The sequence below is a fragment of the Dermacentor andersoni genome, chromosome 3 (assembly GCF_023375885.2).
Source record: "Dermacentor andersoni chromosome 3, qqDerAnde1_hic_scaffold, whole genome shotgun sequence".
Lineage (NCBI taxonomy): Eukaryota > Metazoa > Arthropoda > Arachnida > Ixodida > Ixodidae > Dermacentor > Dermacentor andersoni.
In genome coordinates this window covers 238,381,545-238,398,772 of record NC_092816.1, presented here as the reverse complement: position 1 = coordinate 238,398,772, position 17,228 = coordinate 238,381,545, and the positions used below count along the sequence as shown (strand labels likewise).

The 17,228-nt window shown below is 48.6% G+C and overlaps 1 protein-coding gene across 3 annotated transcripts in view; it reads left to right on the top strand.

The window, feature by feature from the left end:
• The window catches only part of LOC140216674 (uncharacterized), a 267,143-nt gene that overhangs the window by 204,867 nt on the left and 45,048 nt on the right, over positions 1 to 17,228 (top strand). The gene's annotated exons all lie outside the window — the stretch shown is intronic.

The following is a 17,228-nucleotide window of genomic DNA, read 5'->3' as shown; positions in this document are numbered from 1 at the left end:
CGGAGCCCAGGCGCGGTCGTGGAGGGGGACCTTGACGGCGGGCGACGGCGGCGTAGGTCATTGCTTGCGGCTGAGGCTGCGGCGATTCAGGGGCTACTCCGAGCTGTTGTTGTAGCTGCTCACGTACGGCGTCGGCAATCGAAGCTACTTGAGGCTGTGATGATGGGAACAGCTTCTGTAGCTCCTCCCGCACGACCGCTCGGATAGTCTCGCGTAGGTCGTCGGTGGCCAGTGACTGAACTCCGGCGTAGTTTGTCGAGTTCGTGCGGCGGTCGAATTGACGGTTTCGCATATTGAGTGTCTCCTCGATGCTGGGGGCCTCGCGAAGAAACTCGTCGACGGTCTTCGGTGGGCTTCGTACCATTCCGGCAAAAAGTTCCTCCTTCACACCACGCATGAGTAGGCCGCCTTTCTTCTCCTCGGGCATTTCAGGGTCGGCGTGGCGGAAGAGACGGCTCATTTCCTCCGTGAAGATTGCGGTTGTCTCATTAGGTAGCTGCACCCGGGTTTCTAATAGCGCTTGGGCTCGTTCTCGGCGTACGACGCTTGTGAATGTCTGCAGGAAGCCGCTTCGGAACAGCTCTCAGGTCGTTATGGTGGCTTCTCGGTTCTCGAGCCACGTCCTGGCCGCGTCTTCCAATGCGACGAAGACATGTCGCAGTTTGTCGTCGCTGTTCCAGTTGTTAAATGTAGCGACTCTCTCATACGTCTCAAGCCAGCTTTCCGGGTCCTCGAACGTTGAACCGCAGAACGTCGGAGGCTCCCTGGGCTGCTGCAGCACGACGGGGGACGCTGGGGCTGCCATTGGGGTGGACTTGGTGGCGATCTTCCTGGTCGTCTCACGCAAAAGTCCATGCTCCGGGGGCAGTCCTTGCAGCCTGCGGCTACCTCGCTGGTTCTTGGCGACGTTGGTGCTGTCTTCCGCGTGTGGGCTTGTGTCACTGCTTCGTGAGGGCGTCTGGTACATGAACGCAAAGCACCTCCACCAGATGTCACGTGGTCGTGACGTCAAGAACGCAGTAGCAATACTGTGAAAGGCAAAACTAGATTTTATTGGGCGAACCTGCGCCCATAAAACAGGCAACACTTATAGCACAAGGAGAGCGGCGAACAGTCGGCGATCGTAGAAAAATCTGATCAGCGGGTCAAGCGCGTCGGCTTTTATACAAGCGTCGTCGAATGATCCAAAGTAGTCGCTGGGACCCGCATGCCTTCCATAAAGATCTGCATTATTTGCGTCGCGCATACATGCGATCAGACTACACAAGGCTCGGCCACAGACAGCGGATGGAAGCGTCGATAACATTCCAAAAACTTCGGATACATGTAGGCTAGTCCCGCCCTGTGCGATAACACTTGTTAGGCGGCGAAACGTGGTCGCCCGATAAAGATAAGTACGCGTGTCAATATTATTCTGTTTTGCAAAGTCTACTAATAACTCTCCCCTGCTGTTCCTATTGCTTATGCCATATTCCCCCACTGACTTGTCTCCAGCCTCCTTGTAGCCTACCTTGGCATTGAATTCGCTCATCAGTGTAGTGTATTTTGTTTTGCCTTTACCCATCGCCGCTACTACGTCTTCATAGAAGCTTTCGACTTCCTGGTCATCATGAGAGGATGTAGGGGTGTAGACCTGTACGACCTTCGATTTGTACCTCTTATTAAGTTTCACAGCAAGACCTGCCACTCTCTCGTTGTTGCTTTACAATTCCTGCATGTTACCAGCTATATTCTTATTAGTCAGGACTCCGACTCCTAGTTCTCGTCTCTCCGCTAAGCTGCGGTAGCACAGGACCTCCCACTTTTTAGCACTGTGTATGCTTCATTTGGCCTGGCAACTTCACTGAGCCCTGTTATATCCCATTTACTGCGCTGTAATTCCTCCAATAGTACTGCTAGACTCGCCTCACTAGATAACTTTCTAGCGTTAAACGTTGCCAGGTTCAGATTCCTATGGCGGCCTGTCCGGATACAGGGATTCTTACCACCTTCTGCTGCGTCACAGGTCTGACCGACGCCGTGGTCAGTTGCTTCGCAGCTGCTGGGGATTGAGGGCCGGGGTTTGATTGCTGTATTTATATAGGAGGTTGTGGCCAAGTAATGCACCAGGGTGGCCAATCCTGCTCTGGTGAGGAAGTGCGTTACCTGTTCTGGTCACCGGGATAAGGCCGCACTCCAGGCCTGTTTATGCAATTTTATCAACACGTGGATGTTTTAATCCGGTGCGAAATTGCGCGGCACCGAGATTCACTTCGCGGTCTTCTTGCACGCGAGGCGGATGCTCTACCTCTACGCCACCGCTGCGCCGCCCGAGCAGATACCGAAATTACGCACACGCAGCTACAGTCTTCAGGAAAGTGAACCAAAGCTTTCGTACAACTGCATCGATGATGGCGGAGACTTCCCTTATGGAGCGGCTTACAGTCGTTCAGGGGCGACCAATGTACCAGTCTGAACCGACGCATCTCTGGAAACTCCCGGTCCCCTAGGATCGGATGGCGCAGAGGATTAGCTGCTTTACTGTGAGCGAATGAGGCTCGCCAAGCAGTCCCCGCAGACGTGGCTCGCCCCCTAAAGATCGTCGGACAGCCAGTGGCCCGACCTTTTCTACAGTCAGAAGTGACACTGGAGCTCTTTGTCGGGCACATTGACGTTTGCCGCTTCTGGAAGCGATTGCCCACGCTTCTGATGGCGTCACCATGACAATTCCGAATTCAATTCAGGGGGCTATCACTATTCACAAGTTTTGCCCAAGTTCCGCTGCCAATCAAAATCATAGGCCACGGATGTGGCGTGGAACGCTTTGCGCGTACACGCTACGTACGATTTCCGCACTGTTAAGAACGGCCCGCTGACGTGCAAGTTTTGCCAGCCAGTTGTGACAGCGGGCGTCAACTTTTCCTGGAACGCCATGGCAAACCTCTAGCCACGGTGTCACTAAGTTGACTGTGTGTGGAGGACAATACGCGCGTCCTCGAATCTCCGTCGCTGGAGACAAGATGAGTGTGACGAAGCAGGCTTTGTGCCTGAACCTGCCACCGCCAACCTGGTCTGTTGTGAACGAGGGAGTCCCCGAGGGAACGTAGTTCGAGGCCCCTTCCCACGCGCCGTTCAAGACACAAGATAATGGGCAACCGGCGGGCGCGCTGCGGAGGTCAGCTCGGGGAATAAAATGCGCCTTTACTGACGTAAGCCCCAACTTCTGCGGAGACCATCTGCTCTCGGTTGGGGACCGTGAACTTGTGCGGAAATGTGTGTGTGTGTAAGCCCTCCCACCTACGGTGCCTGGTCGTCTCGCCTATGGTGCCTTGCCTGGTCTGCTCGCCTACGGTGCCTGGTCGAACGTTTCTCTCACCTTGGGATCGAGGGAGGACCGAGTGTTCATAAACGGCTGTTGTGCCGCTGCTCAGTGTACTTTCTCTCGCAGTCATGCTAGACTGATGAACTGCAACGTCCTTATGTAGATATTGTAAATAAACCCATATTCCTCGTTCCCGATGAGAAGCAGTCCTTCCCTTCAACAACGTCCTCAGCGCGGATAAGTTGGACGACGGCATGGGCCTGCTACCATCTAATTCATGCCCGACCCCAATCTTGACAACGGGTTACGAGTGATGGGATTGACCTCCCCATCCTTACAGCACGTACGAGATCATTACCGGCTATAGCGGTGCTGAAGGACGCCTAGCAGTCTTGACCATTAGTTTCAACAGGTACAACGTGTATCAGCATGGCCCCGTGCTTTCGGTTGCCAGAGCACGAGTGCCCGGGATGTATTGAGCAGGTGTTTTATACAGTAAAATGGGCAACGCCCCTCAGATGATCATGCTACGATATACAGTGAAGTGGGACTACGCCTCTTCAGCTTATCATGCATAGCACACGTGTCAGACGCGATACGATACATCCTCTTTCGTTACGAGAAAGAATATAAAATAAACAGTGCAATTATTTACAGATGTGTTATAGCGATGATTCCGACGTCACAGAATTGTAACGAAAGTAAAGCATATAAATTTTGACACAGCGTGTTTAGGAAATCTCATCAAAGTTCCGATCATACTGCAGTCGTCGGGGTGGTCTTGCTTGCCTCGGGGACCTCCTCGATGCTGGTGTAGGCGGCGACCTGTCCGAAATGTCTTCAGTTCTCGGAACACTGGCTGGCGTTGGCGGCGCACTGTGGAACATGTCCGCGGCTGTTGTAACACCATTACTCGGTGCTGCGTCGTCGGTGCGATGAGCAGATGTTGAGTACTCGGGTTCCGCGTCGCTACCGTTGGGAATGAAGTCACGCTGAAAGGTCTCCCCGGTCGGTAGTAGGTGTTTGCGATTGCGCCGAAAGGACCGCCCCTCCGGCGTGATGACATGGTACGACCTGGGGTACGTCGACGGTTTCAGAACCTGTGGTTTCGTGGCCCACGTGTCAGTCTGGACTCGCACGACATGGCCTTCGTGGAGCGGTGCTAGTGGCTGCGCGGAAGTTTGTAGCTAACGGTGCTTGACAACTTGGTGGGCTGGTCCACATTCGAAGGCAGGCAGCAGTATTCGTAGTTGGCGGCCTTGGAGGATCTTTGCTAGCGACCGGCCACACTCCAAGGGTGAAGTCCTGTAAGCCAAAAGTGCCAACCAGAAATCCTGCTTAGCCTCGGTAGTTTTCATTAGGAGTCTTCGCCACCTGTACCCCCTTTTCCTATAACCCATTAGAACGTGGGAATCCCGGACTTCAGGTAATGTGTTTGAAGTCGTAAGTGCGCAACAACGTGGCAAATTCTCTTCTAGAAAATTAAGGACCATTGTCTGAAAGAACCTCCATTGGAATGCCCTAACGAGCAAATATAGCACTAGTCCCTTCAATTACGGTCCTGGCTGTAGTGTCTCGGAGGCATTCTACTTCTGGGAAGTAACACAAGGCGTCAGACGCACAGGTAGGACTTGCCGCCGTAGTCGAATATGTCGATTCCTACGCGATACCAAGACTGGTACGGAACGGGACGCATCATAAGTGGCTCCTTCGGCTGGTTATACGCATACTTTTTGCATGCAACGCCCCTCTGAGCGAACATCTCGAATCCTGAGTTCATGCCAGGCCAGAAGACGAGCCCTAGCTTTGCATTTGCCGATTCCTAGATGACCCTCGTGAATCCTGTGCAGTCTCTCGCCTCATACTGCTTGGAATAGGACACCTTTATTATGATATAGCTCAGATGAAAATGGTTTCAAAGGACCGTCTATTGGCTCATTCGTTATTAGGTTTTGCAGTACCACTTTCAGATAACTATCACTCGCTGTTTCTGCTGCGAGGCAATTCCATGTTTCGTCGCTGATGAGTGAAGATACCGTACTCAAGGCGTGCACTTCTACGTCAGCGGTGGCAACCGCATTCGTGCCCAAATTGCTGGGTGCTCGATACAGCATGTCCGCGAGCATGAGCTGTTTTCCTGGAACGAATTGCAGGTCGAAGTCATATCTGAGCAATCGCATAAAGAAACGTTGTAGCCTGGGTGACATGTCACCGATTGCTTTCTTACAGATAACAATCAAAGGGCGATGGTCAGTCTCAATGACGACCTTTCGACCGTACACAAAGTGGTCGAATTTTTCGCAGCCGTATGTAATGGCTAGCGTTTCTTTTTCTATTTGCGAATAGCGTTTTTCCCCTTCTGAAAGTGTTCTCGATCCACACGCGACCGGTTTCCACGTGCCGTTGTAGCTCTGCAAGAGTGTGGCGCCTACGCCACTGCGTGATGCGTCACACGAGAGTTTTGTTTCGTTTGCTGGGTCGAACACCGACAGCAACGCTTGACTACTTAAAGTGTGGCATATCTGAAGCCATTCTTCCGCGTGGTTCGGCGTCCAATCAAACACCGCGTCTGCCTTGATTATGCTGCGCAAAAGCTTAGTCCTTTCTGCCAGTGCTGGAATAAACTTGCCGAAATAATTTACGACTCGGAGCATTCTTTGCGCGGCTTGTTTGTCACGCGGGTCTGCAATTTGGAGCATAGAATGAACTAGGGAAGAACTCGGCCTTATTCCTTCTGCAGAAATTACGTCCCCTAGGAACTCTATTTCGTTAAATAGACTCCAACAACGCATTTGTCAGGGTTGAATGTTAGCCCTGCTTTTTCTGCAGTCTTTAGCACCAACCTCAGTCATTCGTCATGCTCTTGCTTTGATGAGCCCCAAACTTATATGTCATACACATAAACCTTTGTTCCTGGTACAGTCTCAAAAAAGTCGTTTAGGGCTTTTGGAACACTTCCGATGCTGACGATATGGCGAAAGGTAATCGGAGAAAACGGTAGCGACTGAAAGGCGTCGCGAAAGTGCAAATTCTCGACGTTTCGTCGTGAAGCGGTTACCTGGTAGAAACCGGAATTCGCATCTAGGCGAGCGAACACTTTAGCTCTTGCGAGCTCAGATTCAATGTCCTCTCGCCTAGGCATTTCGAAGTGTTCTCGTTTAATGGCCTCATTTATTTTACGCGGGTCCATGCACACGCGTATTTTACCGTTTTTCTTGCGCACAATAACAAGAGGGCTTACGCATTCAGTAGGCTCAGTCACCTTCGGGATTATGCCTTCCCGTTCCATGCGCTCCAGCTCGTGTCGAAGCTGCTCTTTCAAGGCCAATGGTACTCGACGCGCCGGCTGGACGACTGGGAGTGCTCCGTCGCGCAGGACCATGCGATAGTGACGCTCGATACAGCCTATACCAGAATAAAGGTGGCGAAATTCATTCACAACTTTTTCTGAGCTGCTTTGCGACACGCTGTGTACTTGGGACACTAGCCCCATGGTCTCGCACGCCTGCAGACCGAGAATTGCTTGGGCTCCCTTGCGGACAATGAAAAAATCCTGAGTGAAAGTGCGGTCGCGCAGCGTCACTTCTTGCCTTACGGTTCCCAATTGCTTGATTTCGCTTCCCCCGTAAGATCGTAAGACCGCACTGCAGGGCTTTAACTGTGGCCTCATGTTCATCTGGGCGTACAGCGCTAAAGGTAGTAGGTTGGCCTGTGATGCAGTATCCATTTTAAGATCAATCAGTTTTCCTCCCACCTTCGCTTTCACCATCCAGTCTGCTCGGCTAGACTCATTTCCGATAGCGAGAATTTCAAAATCATCTTCACTACCTTGCAACTCGCCTACTTGCGGTTTTGATTTGCAACATATAGCGAAGTGCTTTTTCCTTGGCATGCACGACATCTCCGTCCGTAAGCTGGGCATTTTCGTGGTGCATGCGCCCTTGCACACCTTTGACATTTGTAACTTCTGCGCTGTTTTACTTCCGAAGTACGACTCCTCCTGTGCATTGCGTCGACTTGCTTTTGATCTCGCATCCAAATTGCCTGGTTCGCTACTGCTGCTTCAGCTGCCTTGCACTGTTCTTCAGCCTTTTGCAGCGTCAACTGGTTGTTAGAAAGAAGCATTTCTCGAACTTTTGCGTCATTTGTGCCAAAAACAATTTGGTCTCTGATCATTAACTCTGCCAGCCCACCAAAGTTACACGCTCGCGCTTTTGTCTTCAGATCTCGTAAGAAATGCTCAAAAGGCTCACCGGGCTCTTGCATTCGGCTACGAAACAGGTAGCGCTGATGTACGTCATTGTCTTGAGAAGCAAAGTATTCGTCGAACTTTTTCATTACTGCGTTGTAATCATCCTTTGACTCATCTTCCGTGAAGCTGAATGTGTTGTAACCCTCGATGGCTTCCTCTCCGGCGACGCTCAGTAGCAACGCAGTTTTTGTAGATGCTTCTCTTTTCTTACTCGCTGGTTCCGTTGCAGTCAGGAATAGTTGAAACCGTTGCTTGAACAGCCCCCAGTTCTTGCTTATGTCACCTTCAAACCGCAGCGGCTCCGCTGGCTTTATAAAATCCATGGTGGCAGCCTTCGAACGGCGACCTCGGCGATTGCTATCCTTCAGACGAGCGAATATGGGCAGAAGCTAGATACTTCTGACACCATGTATCAGCATGCTCCCGTGCTTTCGGTTGCCAGAGCACGAGTGCCCGGGATTTATAGAGCAGGTGTTTTATACAGTAAAATGGGGCAACGCCCCTCAGATGATCATGCTACGATATACAGAGAAGTGGGACTACGCCCCTTCAGCTTATCATGCATAGCACACGTGTAAGACGCGATACGATACACAACGCATACATTTTATCGCTTATGGATCCGAGCACCACTGTTTAATACAAATACGCAGACACTCGTTGTCAAAACGCTTGCGTGAGAAGCGCGGCAGCAGCAGCGAGCGAAGTGACATTAGGCCTGCGTATCGCTTCAATGCAAACTGAGTGGCGAGAGCACAGCACAGCTTTCAGATACGGCGCGTGCGGCCGCGCGCCTCTGCGCAAAGTACACAGTTGCTGGTGGAGTAGAAACCACTCTCACCTCACTTCGCAGCTGCCTCCCCACATTTCTCCCTCTCGTGCGTGAGATGGAGCCACGATCGTCAGTCCCTCTTCCACCCGGTCGCAAAATACGCGGTTGTTGCCGGAGCCCCATGACGCGGCCCCCCTCCCGCCCCTCCATTCCCGCACGACCTTTCGCGCGAGGGAAGACGGCGCGTTTGCTCTCCGCTTTCCTCCGTCGCGTGCACCAGATTCAGCCGCGATCCTCGGCTTCCCTTACGTACTTTCACTGGCACATAGAGCATACGGAGTGCGGCGACGGTGTTATCGCCCTTCGACTTTATACAGAACATCATGGTGACGGCGACAGCAAAAATGTACCTGGAATGTCCATATAACTGTTATCGCATTAAAATAAAGCAGCAAGCTGAAAACGTAAAATTATTCAATGGAAAACTCTTCTCACTTCCGCCGTCTGCTCTGTGCAAGCCGTCATCTGCTACATTAGCCAAGACTGCTGTTTCCGAGAAGCGAAATGTGTATTTGTATATACGGGCCAATGCGCTTGCTTTGCTTGCTTTCTACCTTGAGACAGCATAGCGACCGACTTATGGCGAATAGTGCAGATTCCATGCCGCGTTATCACTATATGGTAAACCGCAAGCTACTTAGCCCGACTCGGCTGCATGAGAAGCGGTCAAATATTCCGATCATAATGACTTATTGGCATCCCCATTGAAATGGGGCAGGGACAAATCGTCACCTAGCCTGCTTGAGTTACTCAGGTATGCTATGAATGCTCTTCCTTCTAGCACCTTGTATACATCTCTTTGGTTTTCCCTATCGACCTTGTACTGCTGTCTGTGCCTGCAATCGTTCGGGTCATATCTGTTTACTCCCAGCTTTTCTTCCACCAGTACTCTAAACGTCTCTTGCTTATGTGGACTACTGACCGGCTGATACTTCCGTCTGCTTGAAATCTAAGCGCTTGTCGAAGTTGTACGATAGGTATGGTCTATCTGCGTGAATCCCTTGGCATTCCATTAAGATGTACTGAGTCGTCTCCGGATTTTTGATGCAGCATACACATGCCTCATCTAAATGCGAACATTTGCTCCAGTATGTTTTATTCCTTAGGAAACCAACTCGATCCTCAAACAGCAAAGGCCCTTCTCTTCGTGCTATCGTACAGATTTTCCCTTCTAATTTCTTTTTTCTTATTCTTCTTAATCTTCATGGTCTTTTTCGTTTCAATTCTTTGAATCCAATTCGCTGTTTTTCTTTTTCTCACTTTCTTTCTGATTACACTTGGTTGTCTATTTACACTTTCAGTTGTCTTGTACTTGGTTGCCAAGAGCGATGCGCTTGCCAAAGGTGGCCGCTTGCACGACGCAAGCGTCTGTACTCCCATCGATCGTTCACTCCGTTGCTTAGTCACACCACGTGATGGTATGTAATAAAACTTTGAGGCGCCGCATTGCGTTCGTTTTCTTTTTTTTTTCATAATTGAAGAAATACACTGTTGTCATGGCTTCTGATAAGGTGAAAAGTAGTTAACGTCGATTGCAATACGGATGCAGCAGCAAAAAGCACGAAAAGTCGCTGAGCGTTTGTAACGTTCAACCAAGGTTACGTAAACAATTATGGTAAGGAAATCAAGTCCTGAAACTGAAATGCCCACACAACCCTAAAGCGATGGAAACGCTCTGAACGGAAATGTAAAAAAGAAAATCATAGGCCCAAACGAAGACGACGGCGTGGGGTGGGGTGGGGGGGGGTATGAGCCAAAAAGAGACTTCGTAAGAAACACGAAATTTGTAAGCTGCGCCTTCATCGTAATACCAAGTTTTGGATTCAAAAATTCTTGCGCAGCCACGTTGAACAATTCCAGATTTGGGAGCACATATCAAGCTACACTGCCGTAATATTGGGCCTTCCACGTACAGGGGTCAGTATTAGGGCCGCTCCTCTTCACAAATTGCACTAACGACATAGCCAGAGTAACATTACTTCTAATATACGACATTTCACCAATGGCTGTGTGATATACAAATAACTAACCCGCTTGACGTACTGCTCCTACAGGGCCATTGAATATGTTCACATGAGTGGGGCATATGATGTAAAATGGAGATCAACATTGACAAAACGAAGCTGCTTACGTTTTCTACGCTCGCTAATACTGCTGGGAACCTCCATTTATAAATGACAGCATAATCGCAACAATACAATCATTTAAGTATCCGGGTGTGCACTTCATATAACGTGGAATATTCATATTTAGTATATAAAAAAAATTAGGTGTTAACTTGTCATTTGTTAGCTGCGAATTCGGAAAGGACGTTACATGCTTACACAACAATAATTATATCAGCATTAGAATATGATTAAATAATATGATATCTAAATAGCGTGTGCACTTTAAGGCGGCCTATCAACATATTCACTTGACTATGAAAACGTATCGGTGTTGAAGTGCATTTTTAATTTCTAGAATCTTGACACATCCCATTCCTTCATTCGCGACATTACAGCCATGCAGTTTTTGCCCCTAGCAATATTCTCAGGCACCTCTCTTGGGGCAGGGGTCATTGTTTGAAAGTACAACCAATTTTTGCAAGAACATTGAAATATGAGAACTCACCATTGGTATTGTCAGTAAAATGGTATAATGATTTACAGGAACAAATCAATACCCTTACGAATACCCTTACGAACAAATGAATCACGTCACGTGACGTCACTCGCTCAGGCCTTCTCTTGTCTAGGTGGTGCTGCCCGGATGCGTGCCCTCTCCTGTGGCGCGCGATGTGGAGGGGGGGGTCTTCTTCTCGCGCAGCTGCTAGGGGGCCTCGATGTCTAGCCTCGCCCGGTTCTTGTTAGGATGTTGTGGCGAATGGACGTGCTTTTCCGGGCTCCGTGACGGCGACGAAATCATAAGTTCTTGTACATGCTTTGAGCTTGCTTCTGTTTTCTTATTTGCTGAATTTTTGTCCTTAAATAGTAATTGGGTGGTTTTCTTTTTCTTTCCTTTTTTTGTCTCTCGTATTTCGGGTGCGCGGGTGTGCTTCGTGTACATTTGTTGTGCAGGATGGTTAGACCGTCCTTTCGTGCCACGTGCTCCAACACATGCAGCCGGGTGGGACGTTAAGTTTTTCTAGTCTTTAAATGGCAGCTTAGAAGTGGCAAGACAAATAGTTATTAGTGGTTTTACTGTGCGTGTTTTGGTAGGAAAGTGAGAGCGTGGCCGCGTGGTTTAGCGCGTGCGGGAGCGTGTCATACCTTCAGTCTCCGCAGCATTGATTGTTCTTCAAACAATGGTGAGAGTTGCTTTGCAACATTTTGAGGATTTGGATGCTGTGCGTATCGGTCTTTGCTAAAAGGCGCGCGCTCTGCATTGATATAGTGTTATAGTATTTGCATCATTAGAAGCATTACTATAGTATTGTAGTATTTGCAAAAAGCCCTGCAATAGATGTCGAGAAAGACGGGAAAGCAAGTAGCGCGCGGGGGGCCCCTCAAGGCAGATGAGGAGACGGATGACAATGCAGAGGGCATCGAATCAACCGGCACACAATGTGATGTCGATACTAGGCTGCAGAAAATGGAGGCTTCCCAGGAAGAGCTTCTCAAACAGGTGCAAGAGCTCAAAAATTAGCTAAACATGGAGCATGATGCACAGAAGGTAGTTGAAAAGAGACTTGAAGCAGCCGAGGAAAAGCTGAAGAGGGCTGCCATTGTGAACGAGAATGTGCGTGACAATAGAACGCAAGCCCCCGAAGCGACAGGCCAGGGAGGGTCAGCCAGATACGTGGAATGCAGGCAGCGTGATGGAGGGTTAGCTGGAAAGAGCGGCACCTACCTTGAGGCCGCCACGCGGTAAAAGCAGGAGCCCAGGGGACAATCCTCCTTGTCGAGTCCAAATCATGCGGAAAAGGATAAGGGGAAGCAGGGCGAGGTAGGAGAGAGTGACAGGGTTATTACCGCTGGCGACTCAAACCTGGCTGGGTGCTCAAAAGCAATTGTGGAGAGGGTGAAAGGCGACAAAAGAGTGGCGGTAGGGACATTTCCAGGGCGGACACTGGGTTCTCTCATGGAGCGAGCAAAAGAAAAGCTCGCGGAAAATGCCAACGTGCGCAATCTTGTCATAGTAGCAGGTGGTCTAAATGATGTCCTAAACAGGAAAGGGCCACGACTAGCCCAGCGCTCGGCGAAGGGGGTGGATGACTTGCGCAAGCTATCCCCTCAGGTGCAGATCGTGGTGTGCACGGTGCCGGAGGTGCCTGTACGTGACAGTCACGCACAAAGAGCCATAGTGGCTGCTAATGAGGCAGTATGGAAAATGAGCCGAGAGAAAGGCTTCGAGGTTGTGGAAGTAAACAGAGAAGTGAGAAGTTGTGGTGGTTTTAAACGAGACGGGATCCACTTCAATTGCAGGCTGGCACGAGAAGTGGGCTGGTGACTTGGTGGTCGTGCTGTTGCTTCTTTAGCGGGCCCGCAGGCGCTCAAGAGGTCAGAGTAGATAGTAATGAAGAAGGTCCGCTAGGGGAACATCAGAAGAGCATCGCCGTCGATAACAAAAAAAAAGGAGGAAAGCAAGAAAATGAACTCGCCATGCAATAGGCTACATATACATGCAGGGCGGCTGAAGAAAGGAAAAATCGGCAGAGATTGAGGAGCAGTTACATAGAGAACAAATAGGGGTGTATGCGGTTACAGAAACGCACCTTAGAGACTCAGCAGAGCCGCCATTTATTGAGAATTATGTGTGGGAAGGGTGCAACAGAATTAAGTCGGAAAGAAGGGGAGGGGGAGTCGGAATGCTCATCCATCACGGAGCCAAATGGAAAATAGTAAATTCGCAATATCAAGAGCATCTTTCGTTATCAGTTACAATGAGTGCGAAACAAGCTTGGCTGGGTGTTACGTGTTTGTGGACCGGAAAAAAATGCACAGAGAAGAATAAAGAGTTAGTGGAATGCATAAGCGCTGATATCAAGGGTTTCGGGAAAGGTGCTGAAATTTTTCTATTAGGTGACATCAATGCCCACATACAGGATTTAGATGGCCATACCGACAATAACTGGAAGTCAATGCTAGACTTTTGTGAGCAACATACCCTCGTTATCGTGAATACAGGGCCTACGTGTGAAGGGCAGATCACGTGGGAAGTGGAAAAACAGGCAATCGACCATTGATTACTGTCTGATGATAGGAGGAATTCATAAGTTGAGAGAAATGGTCATCGATGAGGAAGGGTTTAGCAGCATAGGGAGTGACCATAAGCGCATCATTTTAAAAATGGGATATGTAGTTGCGAAAGAGAGCAAGGTGGGCAAAATAGCCAGTCCAAATTTGAACGCTGAACAAATGGCAAATATAGTCACTAGAGTTGAGGAAGAACTTGGCAAATGGCCAAGAGTGGGAATATGGTGAGCTTCTAAGGGTAATAACGACAGAAATACGGAAAGAGAAGCAACATGTTCTTTCGAAAGGAAAAAAAAGAAACCGAAAAGCTGGTGGAACAAGGAGATGCGAGAAGCGATCGCCGAATGACAGAAAGCATCTCGAGAGTACAGGCAGGCAAAGAAGGTGCAGTTGCCGCAGGATGAAGTACAGTAAATGGGAAATATACCGGGAGAAAAAGCCTATGGTTCAAGAAGTGGTGCAAGCAAAATTAAAAGGTGAAAGTGAACGTTGGTTGTCGGAAATACGTTAGAAACAGAAGGCCGCACCTGGAATATTTTGGAACCACATAAAACTATTAGGCAGGAAGTCAAGAACAATACAACAACATATCCTAGACGAAGATGAAAACAGACTGGAAGGAGAAGCGGCAATAAATTATATCCACAAAGTAACAGCCGAATCTTTGCAAGGCAATGACGAAGTTGTATTTGAAGAAAAAAAGTGCATGAAAGAGACCCAAGTGGAAAACCAGCTGGTGCTGACAAATTTAAACTGGAAGAAAGCGGAAGAGAAAATTCCTAAGCGCGCAGCCACAGGGCTAGACGAGGTTCCCGTTAGGCTCACCAATGAACTAGGACCAAAAAGTAAGGAAGCTCTGGTGAAAGCAGTGGAAAAAACTTCAAGAAATAGACGAATACCAGACAGTTGGCGACAAAGTAGAATGAATTTAATTTATAAAGGTAAGGGCAAGAAACAGAATTCACTCGTATAGACCGTTGACCATTACATCGGTATTATACAGGCTAGCAATGCAGGCAATCAAAGCTTCAAGCATGGGCAGAGAATAATGGCATTTTGGGAGAGCTTCAGAATGGCTTCAGAATAGGTATGAGTTTGGATGATAACTTCTTTGTTCTTACTCAGTGTATTGAAATATCAAAAGTAGAAAACAGATTGTTGTATGTGGCCTTTTTAGACATTACAGGAGCCTATGACAACGTAGACCGCAACATTTTGTGGGATATTCTGAAAGGGGAAGGCTTAGGTGACAATTGTGTACAGCTTTTGAGAGAGATTTACCTAGAAAATGCCGTTTGCGTTGAATGGGAAGGGATGAGGAGCGAGGAGAAAGTTCATATCAACAGGGACTGAGGGAGGGGTGCCCTTTATCCCCGCTGCTGTTTATGATGTACATGGTGAGGATGGAGAGGGCGCTAGAAGGAAGTAATATCGGGTTTAATCTCTCATACAAACAGGCGGGAATACTAGTAGAGCAGCAGCTCCCCGCTTTATTTTAAGCGGACGACATTGTGTTGCTAGCTAACAAGCAAAGTGATTTGCAACGTCTGGCTAATATCTGTGGAAAGGAAGGCAACAATTTAGGTTTGAAATTTAGTGTTAGAAAATCAGGTGTTATGATATTCAATGAAAACAGTGAACAGACAGTGGAGATATAGGGCCAGGAAGTACTTTGGGTAAGAGAATATAAATACCTCGGCATATGGATAAACGAAGGCAATAGGTATTTGGAAACACAGGAAATAACAATAACAATGAAGGGGAAGAGAAATTCAGCAATAATGAAGCACAGAGCGCTATGGGGCTACAATAGGTACGAGGTCCTCCTAGCTATGTGGAAAGGTGTAATCGTTCCAGGACTTACTTTTGGAAATGCGGTTGTTTGCTTTAAATCAGGGCTACAATCAGGACTCGACGGGAACCAAAGATCAGTGGGTCGTCTCCCATTGGGCGCTCACGGGAAGACTACAAAAGATGCTGTGCAGGGTGATATGGGCTGGACTAGTTTTGAAGTGAGGGTAGCTCGCAGGAAAATTGAGTATGAAGAACGGCTGAGGAATATGGAAGAAAGTGAATGGGCTGGGAGAGTGTTCAGGTACCTGTACAGTGAAAACATTGATTCACAGTGGAGGAAAAGAACTAGGAAGCTTACCAGCAAGTATGCGGCCTGTAGGGTGGGCAACACAGCAACAAAGAAGGTCAAGCGGAAAGTCAGAGAGGCTGAAATAATGTCATGGGTGGCGGCGATGGGAAAGAAACCTGCCATGAGTAACTACTTAAGAGGAAAAAAAGAAATCAGGAAAGAAACAATTTATGATAACTCGAAGGGAAGCTCATTACTTTTCGAAGCGAGATCGGCATGCCTTAGAACACACACCTATAAAGCGAGATATAAGAAGGAACAAGAAGCATGTGGTTGCTGCGGTAAAGCTAGGGAAACTATAGAGCATGTACGTCTACCCAGCGGTCGATTTAGGCACCACAGGCCTCCTTGAAGCCCTTGGGTTCAGCGGGAGCAGGGTTAAAGCAAACATGTCCGCAATAGACATTAGTAAGAGGCGATTGGAGGATTGGTGGAAGGAAAGTGTGGAAACGACAAAAGACGGAGACGTACAAGAGCACAGTTCGCACTAGGGGATAAGAGAATTTGGGCGAGGTAGTTCACAGTACTTCTTTTTTTTTTTCTTTTATCATTGTTTAACCTAGGTAGGACATAGGCAGTATAACAGCAAGAGCTTGGTGGCGCAACCCACCGCCTCCTTCCAAAGGGGACGCTATAACATCCATCCATCCAGCTCGCCGCTCCGTACAGAGTGGAGACAACTGCGGCGTATCCTACGGCTTTGGCCACGCGAATTGCGGACTCAAGTTCAAGTTCAAGTTCAAGTTTATTCTTCTTCTAGTACAGACTAGAAACGTCCTCCCGGGCTAAAAGCTGCCGTTCGCAGCTTGACTGGACCCAGGAGGCGTTATACATCCGTAGTAGATGCCTTTGGCGGACGCCGTAGGGACTTTTTCCCGGCGCTCGTGTGTCTTGTGTGTGGTTTGTGACTACTTTACTGGCCTTCCCTCAGCTTCACTGGTCTCTGGTGTTTACGATAGCGCATCCACGCATAATTTTTTGGTTGAGAGAGGTCATTTGTAGCTCTCTCCTGCTTTCATTTCTAAAGGCTCCATTTCTATTGTAAATGTGTTGTTCTATTCCTTAGTATTTGTATCCTTGTACCTAACGATTGTATAATACTCTCCCCCTATGTATAGCACTAAGACGCTTGAGGGCATTGAAATAAATAAACAAAAACGCAGACGGCTATCCGCTGTCATAATATACGGCGGCTCATCAGCTTATTATGCGCGCCTCGTCACATCACACTTTCAGGCTTTGGAAGAACTCTGCAATAGGGGCCTAGCAAAACATTACGCAACGTCGAATTGACGTTTTCAAAACGGCCATTTCTTTGACACTTCTTCGTATGATATTTCTTCTGCCAGTCAACAAGCCGTCATGATTGCTGTCTCAGACCACCACCACATATTTGCAAAACTGCGCATGCAATGCACGGGGTCTTCTCAACACTACCACTTAGTTTTTTCCAACAGCTAACATTATTGTTGCCTCATACCAGAAAAAAAGGCAATAACAACTCAAGAGTTCGACGTAACGTT